Source organism: Malaclemys terrapin, chromosome 14 (assembly GCF_027887155.1).
Source record: "Malaclemys terrapin pileata isolate rMalTer1 chromosome 14, rMalTer1.hap1, whole genome shotgun sequence".
NCBI lineage: Eukaryota > Metazoa > Chordata > Testudines > Emydidae > Malaclemys > Malaclemys terrapin.
Genome location: NC_071518.1, coordinates 31,058,556 through 31,069,388, shown reverse-complemented (window position 1 = coordinate 31,069,388; position 10,833 = coordinate 31,058,556). Strand labels below are relative to the sequence as shown.

At 38.1% G+C, this 10,833-nt stretch overlaps 1 long non-coding RNA gene across 1 annotated transcript in view; it reads left to right on the top strand.

The window, feature by feature from the left end:
* Nucleotides 1-397: 397 nt before the first annotated feature.
* The window catches only part of LOC128848853 (uncharacterized), a 76,187-nt gene continuing 65,751 nt past the window's right edge, over nucleotides 398-10,833 (top strand). The window contains exons 1-2 of the long non-coding RNA XR_008447113.1: nucleotides 398-484; nucleotides 2,139-2,208. This is a non-coding gene — a long non-coding RNA (uncharacterized LOC128848853). The remainder of the gene's footprint in view (nucleotides 485-2,138; nucleotides 2,209-10,833) is intronic.

Here is a 10,833-nt window from a genome sequence, read left to right as displayed (position 1 = left end):
AGTTACATTTGTCTGCTTCTTACAATTCTACTGGGACTGATTTATCATCATTTGCTAACATATCTGTCTCAAAATCTGAGCTTTGATCAGCTTGTATTTTATAACTTACATCTGTTCTATGTTTAACCTTTTGTAATGCTGTTTTTCAGAAATATTACCTGGTCTAACAAAAGAATCATGTTAGTCCAAGCATTCTATTAAACCTAAAGAAAAAAAGAAAACCCTGTGTACCTGTCTAATTTGCCATATTTTTGTTATTGTTTCATAGTCTCCTTTTCATTAAATCCATAAATCTGTCACTTTCTAACTTTTCCCTGTGACCCATGTTGAACCACAAACTCCATCTTCCTACTTACACCCCAATCTCCTTTTCTACACTCTCAGCTTGACGGGAAATACACCATGGGAATACAATGTCACCACGGGAAATACAGCTGCTTAGGTCCGACTGCTGCTGCGGGGTCCAACTCTGGTTTCCAAAAAGGTAATTGTTGCAATTAAAAAAAATTTCCTTAAGGGGCTGTTGGGCAATTTGACAAGCTTCTTGTTTTCAGTTAAGTTCTGACCTGACTTCTGCACTGTGAAAGCCCAATAAGTGATTCAATAGGGATATAGGATACTAAGTTAGGGGAAGAGTTTGGCCCTCTCTGTTTAATAAATCTATAGATACTTGTATGGCTTAATCTGCCTTTGGGAAAAGAGGAAAAAATATGTAAAATGACTCGCTAAGGGTCTGACACTTCAGCCCTTATGCTGAGTAGCACGTGTTCGTGTGACATTGGTGACAGCTGAATAATCAAGTCCCACATTAGACCTTATAACACTGTAGACTATTCCCAAGATTATATATGAATAAAATTTCAGCAACATTGCCTAGCACCAAGCATAAGGTTAACATTCACAAAATAATAATTGGCATACAAAAAATCCATGAAAGGATTTTTTTTTCTCCTATTGTTTCTCTCTCAGATCTGACGGGGAAAGTCATCCCTGTCCTACGTCCCTTTTGTGCCAATGTAGCTGGCATGAAGGGACCATCAAAAAAGCAAACTGCACTGCCCCTCTGCCCAGTGCAGGGGATCTCCACTGCAGTTACTGCTCCTTGGTGTCAGGATGTACACGAGAGGAGTATTCTGAGGGCAGAAAGAGGCATGGCTGGGGTGGGCCTACCTACCAGCTATTCTCTGCTGTGAGGTCTACTGGAGTCATGCATCAAACCAAGCCTCAGCCCCAGGATACCAGAACCACAGGCTACTTGAACCTGGCCCTGTACCAGTGCTGGGATGAATCTAGCCAAGCATGGTGCAAATGGCGAACAAGGAAATGCACACCATGGCCAGGTGATGCTAGCTCGAATGCATGTGCTCTCTTCTCCATGCTTGCAAATACAGTAGTTTCCTCATCAGTGGGAGTTACATTTGGGGTAGGATCTAAATTCAATCCTTATGTAAATGGGCAGAGAGGGAATTGTGCTTGTTTGTGCCAGAGACGAACTTGGTCTATGCACTGAAGTGCTGTCACTGGCTTACTTTTTTAAAATAACAAGGAAATTATAAGGGCAGCAGAAGGGCAACCAAAATGACATCCAGTCCTTCAAACAGATAATGCACCGTGTAAAAAGATTAGCTACCTTCCCTTCATACAGCTTAGAAAAGGTAGGCAGGTAAGTGAGAGTGAACGCAATGGGCTGGTGCCAACAAACACTTCTCTATAACAATTAATTAGAAATAAAAACCATGGACTGACATTTAAGATGGAAAGTAGCACATAATGTAATCAATTCATTTAGAACTGATTTGGATAAAAGGGAAACATGGAATACACAATTAGTAACAACATAAGCAGTTAATAAGAGAGTTGGGCACATTTTTAGACCATAAAACTAATATTTTGTACTCTTCATCCACTTACACCACGTCATAATAAAGAGTAAGCATTATTATCCCCATTTTACAGATGGGGAATTCAGGCACAGAGGGATTAAGTGATTTGCCTAGGGTCATGCAGGAAGTCAGTGGCAGATGCAGAAACTGAGCTCAGGTTTCCTAGGGCCCAATCCAGTGCCATAACCACATGAGTCCAGGACCCTACAGAAAATCCACATGACTGAAACTCATCTCAGCTCATATTTTTCACAGGGACATGGCTGACCTCCATTGATGGAGCTCAGAATCATGGACTGCCACTAAAATGTTGACATCTCCACAGGTATTTCTTTAATAATATATATCAATTTCTTTGTTTGTTTGTTTTATATTACTCATATTTAAAAAGAACATTTACCAATCAAAATATAATTTGTTTAAAACAAAACAAAACCAACCAACAACAAACACACTGAAATTTTCCTTTAGCGAAGTCTGTCTTTACTGGTGTCCGACAATTTACTCTGCATCTGGTAAATCACTTTGGCTCATTCATTACCTAATGCTTTTGATCTGTGACAGTCACAGGTAGATCGCAGACTGGAGTTGTGAGTTCCTGTACAGCAATACCCTGATACCTTGTGGCTTTTGTATTGATTTTTGTTTTGACAATATACCTGTGTATGTGCCTCCTCCCTTGCAGACATTATAGGAATGCTGACTAAAAGTTATAGAATGTATTCCTTGCTCAAAGGACTTCACAAAATGTTAATCTTTGAAAAATGCAGAAGCCCATTAAAGATAAAGAACATAAACAAGCATAAAGCACTTCTTAAAGTCTTTCACAAAGGTCGCAGGTGTAGGGAGGTCAAAGTGATATCTTGTTCTTCTAAATATTTCAACAGATAGACTGACTTTTGATTGCATTATCTATTAAAAAAATTGCTTTGAACCTTCCGCCAATCCAGACCACTTGTGCTTTCACAAACCAACAAACGTTCGGTCAGAAGATAAGAATTTCTGACCATGGAAGGGGCAGCTGCTTTCCTTTCATCTTTTCTCTGGTGTGTACATGAAATGTTTGCTTAGCCTGGCCCTGCTATCATGAGGGCTTTCCCCCTCCTCCCCCTTAATCCTCCCACTAATTTGAATCCTACACCCAATCTCCAAATAAGACACACAGAAAATTGAGATTTCAGGAGCACAGATTCCATTCTGCAAGGGGCTGAGCACTCTGGCCCAGTCTGGCAAATCACTTAAGCACATGTACAGTCAGATAGCACTACTCAGGTGCTTAAAGTTAAGCATGTGCTTAAGTGCTTTGCTGGATCAGGGCTGCGGTGCTCAGCGTTTTGCAGAATTGAGTCCTATAAGAGCAATTTTCTTACAGACACTTTGCTTTGCTTTGTTTTTCCCAAGCACATTTAAATGTATCACCCAATAACCTGCATGATTCTGTGTATAACAGGGAATGGTGTTGAAGCATGTGCTGTTTTAAAAAATACTCCACCATTTAATAAGAATTTCCAATCAGATGTGTAAGTTCAGGCCTGGGCCCAATCCTCCACACCTCTTAAAACATTTGTTATTCTCTCATTAAATACCTCCAAAGCAAACATAAACTCTAGAAATTTTGCCACTGATATCCAGGTATATCACTGAAGAAACTTAACCCATGTGTGATATTAATGAGAAAAACATTAAGACAAAATGCGTTAAATTGCTTCCTAGAATGGTTCAATCTATATGTAAATGAAATGTTGAATTCAAGGGAACTGGGTAACAATGTGCTCAAGGAAAGGCAGTATTCAGATAGACCCAATCAGTGTAAATATATCCTTTCAGATGCTGCAAACGTCACCATCAAATGGATTCCTAAAGGAAAATTTCATGTTTTATTTTAGTTCTGTCTTTTTCTAGCAAGATAAACTAGCTAACGCTAATGCACAGTGTAGTATGATGAGCAGGACTGGAGACAAAGAGTCAGGTTTGAGGAGGGACCTGATTTTCTGTGACACATGGAACTCAGGAATGCAAGCTGGTGGCCTGGCAGCTGGTGGGCAAACACAGGCTTCTGAGACTGGCTTCAATTCATTGGCTTTACTACAACTTTGCCCATGTGCCACATCACTTACTGCTAACAAAACATACAGTTCAAAACAAACTCTGAGTATATGTTTTATCAGAGAAGGGGAGTGCATCCTATGTGTATACAGAATCTCACCTGTATCAGATAAAGACCCCAACTCCTCACTTTATGTCCATGAGGGGAGAGGGAAGCCTGGAGCTACATATCCCTGCTGGATGGTTAAGGTGGAAGCTAGTGGTAGCACCTTGCTATCCTCCCGCTTTCCTGCTAATCCCATGGAAGCCCCTTTGTGTGGTTCTGAAGCATTCCACTTTTGCAGATTGAGAAGGGGGAGGGGGAGAATGGGGAAAACCATGCAGAGAAAAGCAGCAATTTATGTTAAGAAAGAAGAATTTTCCCAGGTGTCAGGCAGTTTTTTGGAAGGAGAGGAGGGGAAGTCCTTTTTGTCTTTTTTTTCCCTAGTAAAATTCTGGTAGTTTTAGTTGTATCTTAGGTTTCATTAGGCTCAAGTGGTTTTGGTTTCTAAGTGGTTTCCTCTGTGTTCAAAATCTGGAAGAAGAGCTACATGCTATGATACACAAATACTGATGCTAATTTACTATTCGGCCTGGATCAGCAAAGTACTTAAGCAAATGCTTGATTTTAAATGTGTGAGTACATTCACTTCAGTTAATGGGACTTAAGCATGTGTGTAAGTGCTTTGCTGACATAGAACCTTAATTATTTGCTGGGTTTCTTATAACTTAGTGGGAGAAAGGGTTGAAGAGAATGATGGGGGTTTGGAGCTTATTTTAAGTTTTATGTGTGATTTTGTCTTCCAGTGGGCTAAATAATTTCTTGCATATTGATTTAAATTCTCAGGCTGTTTGAATATGATAATTTTTCCTGAGACTTGCAATTGCAGTTTTTCTAAAAATACTCTTGTTTTCTTCTGTGATGTTATTATTTTGTGTCTTTCTGCTTTCTTTAACATCTTTGCATTTAATAAGTAATAGCAGGGGTCTACCTCTATCATCTTTTCAATGGAGGGACTTTTTCTGCATCTTACGTTCCACTGTCTATTTTTAATATGACATCTTGTATACTAAAATCTATTTTTGGTTATTTTTCAGATTCAATCTCCAAATAAAACCTAACTAGCTAATTTGACCTAGATTTTTTAAAGACACATTTACTAGCTCCCTGTTCAGAGAGGGTGAAGTTCAGCCCTGTGCAGAGAGTCAAGCTCTATTTACTGATAAGTACTTCAGTGATGGATAGACCTTTTGCTAGCTTTTTGCACAGGGGTGAATTTCACATCAGGCCCCTGGTCCTGTACCAATGAAGTTAACAGGAGCTTTGCCATGATCCAGGAGATCATGAACAAAATAAAAACGTAAATAAGTAAAGCTCATATTTTTTTTCCAGACAGTGGCAATATGGCCTGTAACTTAGCCTTTTCTCTTGTTTTGTCATCTTCACTCTTCTTGGCACCTTCGGACTTTCTTCCCTAGGGATTGTTCTCTGAGGAGAACAAAAGCTTTTGTTACTGCAGCTTTTGTGAGTTTCTCATTTTCATAAATGCCTATTTTCTTGTTCCAGATTAAAACTTTGTTTCGTCTCAGGTTTAAATGCACACAGGGTCTGTCAATGAAGAACCAGGGTGTAGCTGAAGAGTGAGAGTGCAAGTGGATTTTGCCACTCACATGTATTTTAAGGCCAGAAGGTACCATTAGGTTCATCTAGTCTGGCCTCCAGCATAACACAGTCAATAGTGTTTGACCCAGTGGCATATGAAGGCTCTGTGCTAGGAGCTCATAGGCTGTCATATGGGGATGGTATAAGGGAGAAGTGGGGTTAGCAGAAAAATGTTAAATTATTTGATTAATATTAAGTATCAGAGGGGTAGCCATGTTAGTCTGAATCTGTAAAAAGCAACAGAGGGTCCTCTGAAGTCATCTGAAGAAGTGAGGTTCTTACCCACAAAAGCTTATGCTCCCAATACTTCTGTTAGTCTTAAAGGTGCCACAGGACCCCTCTGTTGATTAATATTGCCATTATTCATTAAATACAAAGCAATATTGAAAAAGAAATATTGAGCAGAAATTGTTTGACAGTTTTATGCACGCATGGCCAATGGATCTATGATTCCAGTGGCCACAAACCCCTATATTGGAGGTGGCTATGACTCTTTAGAGTCCTAGGCACAGAGAGGCGACTGAGTTGCTCCACATTCTACTCACAAGCTGTGGGTGGATACTGGCCCCCAATGTAGTTCATTGCACAAAGTCTATTGATATGCGGGTGGTGGAGTGGTAAATCTCAGCCATAATGAAGAAATACAGCACCGCCATTATTGCATTTGCATTTGTTGAACCTACCTGAACAAAGGTATCCTGTGTTTGTATTAAGTTGCCGTTTCATTTTCAGTGTTCAAAGGATAACATTTTTGTTGTGGCAATATTTCAATTGCTGAGATTTATTTTGTTTATACTGATCAAAGTAAGCATCATTGATCATACCAGGCTAAGATTGGCTATGATTCAATCTTACGCGTTTTGCTCTGTCATGTCTAACCTTTTGTTATGATTAAACATCAGCAGAATGCTTGACAGTGTTACATCATAAAAGGTTTTATTCAGTGCAGATTAGCATTTGGTACATTCCTCTGTTTTTTGCTCCAATGACATATGTAAATAGCACGTACTCTAATGTTAGCGGGGAAGGTACAGGAACATGCAAATCTCCTAATGAATCTGCATATGCTGTACTTAACATGAAAAGAAAAAGATGTGTTTTCCCCATTAATTTTGTTATCTGCACATATTATGTTCCCCTCAGCTTGCTCAACGTTGAGATAGCAGGTTCAGATTTATAGAGTCATTGTGTTCGTAACGACAATATATCAGAAGTTTGCATGCATGCACACTTTTGGTAACAGTATGGAAACCCTTACATCCATAAGGAAAAGGAAGAAATATAGGGGTTATTACACAAAAGTTAACCTTAATAAATTTTTCCATTCTTTATTTTTTACAACTGTTATCATAAGAATTATTTGGCCATTTTTATTGTAATGTAATTTACAGTTTTACAACATGAAGTTCTCTCACAAAGCCTGATGGTTTTTGTCACTTTAGCACAATTTTATTTTTGTGGCAGCATGCCCAAATGTAATTGTGTATTGTATTTTTCACTAAGTTGATTATTCTTGTCATCTAGTCTACCACATTCATTTTTTATTTAATAATGTTGGCTTGCTGGCTTTTAAAACGAGCCTTCATGAATATATCTGAGTCTGTATTAAGATGTTACATCATAAAGAGTTTTATTCAATGCAAATTAGCATTTGGTACATTCCTCTGTTTTTTGCACCAATGACATATGTACATCACACACATTCTAATATGAGATGGAAAGGTTTTATTCAATATAATTTCTTTAGTTTTCCCTGGCTTTACGAATTAATCACATGCATGTATTCTGTCAACCTCTGTAACCTGAACATTTACCATAATTTGACTTTACTTTCAATGGAAGTTGTGTGCCTAACTTCCCTTTGTGCCTCCTAAAACACATACAGTACCAGTAAGAACATAAGAAGAGCCCTACTGGATAAGACCAATGGTCCATCTAGCCCAATATCCTGTCTCTGACCATGGCCAGTGTCAGAAGCTTAAGAGGGACTGAATGGAACAAGGCAATTTGGGGTGATCCATCTCCTGTCATCTGACTTCTGCCAGTTGGAAGTTTAGGGACACCCAAAGCATGGGTTTGCGTCCTGATCATCTTGGCTAATAGCCATCGATGGACTTATTCTCCATTAACTTAAGTAATTCTTTTTTGAACCCAGTTACACTTTTGGCCTTCACCAAATCCCATGGCAACAAATTCCATAGGTTGACTGCCTGTTCATTTCATTGGGTGACCCCTCATTTATGTGTTATATAAAGGGGTAAATAACATTTTCCTATCCACTTTCTCCACACCATTCATGATTTTAGAGACCTCTATCATATTCCCCCTTAGCTATGTCTTTTCCAAACTGAAAAGTTCCAGTCTTTTTAATCTCTCCTCATATGGAAGCAGATCCATACCCCTAATCATTTTTGTTGCTCTTCTCTATACTTTTTTCAATTCTAATATATATTTTTGAGATGGGGCAACCAAAACTGCATGCAGTATTCAAGGTGTGGGTGTACCATGGGTTTATATATTGGCATTATATTTTCAGTTTTATTATCTTTCTTATTGGTTTCTAACATTCCGTTCGCTTTTTTTGACTGCCGCTGCATATTGAGTCGATGTTTTCAGAGAGCTAATCACAATAACTCCAAGATCCTTCTTGAGGGATAACAGCTAATTTACACCCCATTATTTTGTATGTATAGTTAAGATTATAATTTTCAATGTGCCTTTACTTTGCACTTATCAAAATTGAATTTCATGTGCCATTTTGTTGTCCAGTCTCTCAGTTTTGTGAGATCCTTTTGTAGCTCTTCACAGTCAATTTTGGACTTAAATACCTTAAGTAATTTAGTATTGTCTGGTTTCAGAGTAGCAGCCGTGTTAGTCTGTATCCGCAAAAAGAAGAACAGGAGTACTTGTGGCACCTTAGAGACTAACAAATTTATTAGAGCATAAGCTTTCGTGGACTACAGCCCACTTCTTCGGATGCATATTTAGTATTGTCTGCAATTTTTGCCACCTCGTTGTTCACCCCCTTTTCCAGCTCATTTATGAATATATTGAACAGCACAGATCCCACTACAGATACCTGTAATTCACCTTTGTCCATTGTGAAAACTGACCATTTATTCCTACCCTTCATTTCCTATCTTTTAACCAGTTACTGATCTATGAGAAGACCTTCCCTCATATCCCATGACTGCTTACTTTGCTTAAGAGCCTTTGGTGAGGGACCTGGTTAAAGGCTTTCTGAAAGTCCCCTTAAAGAATTCTAATAGATTGGTGAGGCTTTATTTCTCTTTACAAAAGCTGTGTTGATGCTTCCCCAACATGTCGTGTTTATCTGTGTGTCTTATAATTCTGTACTTTTCTATAGTTTCAAGCAATTTGCCTGGTCCTGAAATTAGTCTTCATAGCCGTAATTGCCAGAATTGCTTCTGGAGCATTTTTAAGAAATAGGCATTACATTAGCTATCCTCCAGTAATCTTGTACAGAATCTGATTTAAATAATAGGTTACACATCACAGTTAGAAGTTCTGCAGTTTCATATTTGAGTTCCTTCAGAACTATAGGGTGAATATCATCTGGTCCTGGTGACTTCTTATAGTTTAATTTATCAACTTTTTCCAAAATCTCATTTATTGATGCCTCCGTCTGGGACAGGACCTCAGATTTGTCGCCTAAAAAAAAGAATCGGGGTGGGGATCTTTCCCATATCCTCTGCAGTGAAGACTGATGGAAATAATTCCTTTAGCTTCTCTGCAACAGCCTTGTCTTCCTTGAGTGCTCCTTTAGCACCTCAATCATCCAGTGGCCCCATTGTCTGGTTGGCAAACTTCCTGCTTCTGATGTACTTTAAAAAAAAAATTGCTGTTTGATTTTTGTGTCGTTAGCTAGTTTCTCTTCAAATTGTTTCATGGTTTGCCTTATTATACTTTGACATTTGACTTTTGCCCATGTGCCTCATTGAACCTGTAGACCATTTTAAACTGTTTCAACTAGGCCAGAGAGAAAACTGGGAAAAGATTTCTGTGAATGATTATCCAAATACAAAAACAAATTTCAATTTGACCATGTTTACAACAGCGTTTAGTTCCAAAGGCACCTAAGAGAGTTAGATGCTGAATTACCACCGAATCATATAACAACTCCCTTCAACTCCTTTGGAAATCCTAGCCAACCATTTAATGTTCACATCCCATGAACATTTGAGCTTTACTAGCATAAGAAGCAAATACCCACCAAACTCAAATTTTGAATTGTACACTTGATTGTAAAATTCACTGATTGCAATACAAGAACAGACACAATACAACAAATGGTGAATATTTCCAATAGATCTTTTTATGAAAGATCTTCAGAACAAGGTATATTTGTTGAAGAAATTCATGGGTAAGTTAAAATAAAAGATACAGTCAAGAATTTCATGATCTTTCAACGGACAGAAAAAATATGAAATTGGTCAAAGAAATGATCCATTCTGCTATAGTTTCTTCTTAAGAAATAGATGAGTTTTCCTCTACCCACAGGTTTTAAAGCAAATTTCATTTAACATTTTTTGGACACTATAAACTGTCTTTTTCAGTTTACAAGCCCAGACATGCATGGTCCTGAATAGCTTCCACTGCTATTGATTGTATAGGAATTGGGGATACTTGTTCCTGTCCAGGTTCACAGTCCCAATTTGTGCAAGCATAGAATTCTTGCAAGAAGCAATTTTAATGATGAAAGATAGTATGTACAACTTCTAGGGGAAAAAGGTAGTTGGTTGTGAAGCCAAGGGGTTGAAACTTGTTCTGTGACACCCAATTACTGTTCCTGTGGAACCAAATAATATGTAGATGTACTGTAGTTTTAAAAACATTCAGAAAAAAGGCAAACAAATTGAAAATTTTTACTCTCCCGGATGAACTGTCAAAAATGTCAGGGTTTTTAAATCAATTGCAGTAAAAAAATACAAGAGAAAATGTTTGATTAAATTTTTTTTACTGAAACTGTCATCCATTTTTAATGGGACATTAAAAATTTCCAACCAACTCCACTCATATTTCACAAATGTGTATGAATATTTCCTCTTAGCCATGTGACCAGCTTATTTCTCTTGCCTGTGTGTGTGTGTGTGAGAGAGAGAGAGAGTGAGATTCAACTTCCTTGAAACATATGCATTTCAAAATTAATGACTTCCCAAAAATATTGATCAGTGAATCAAC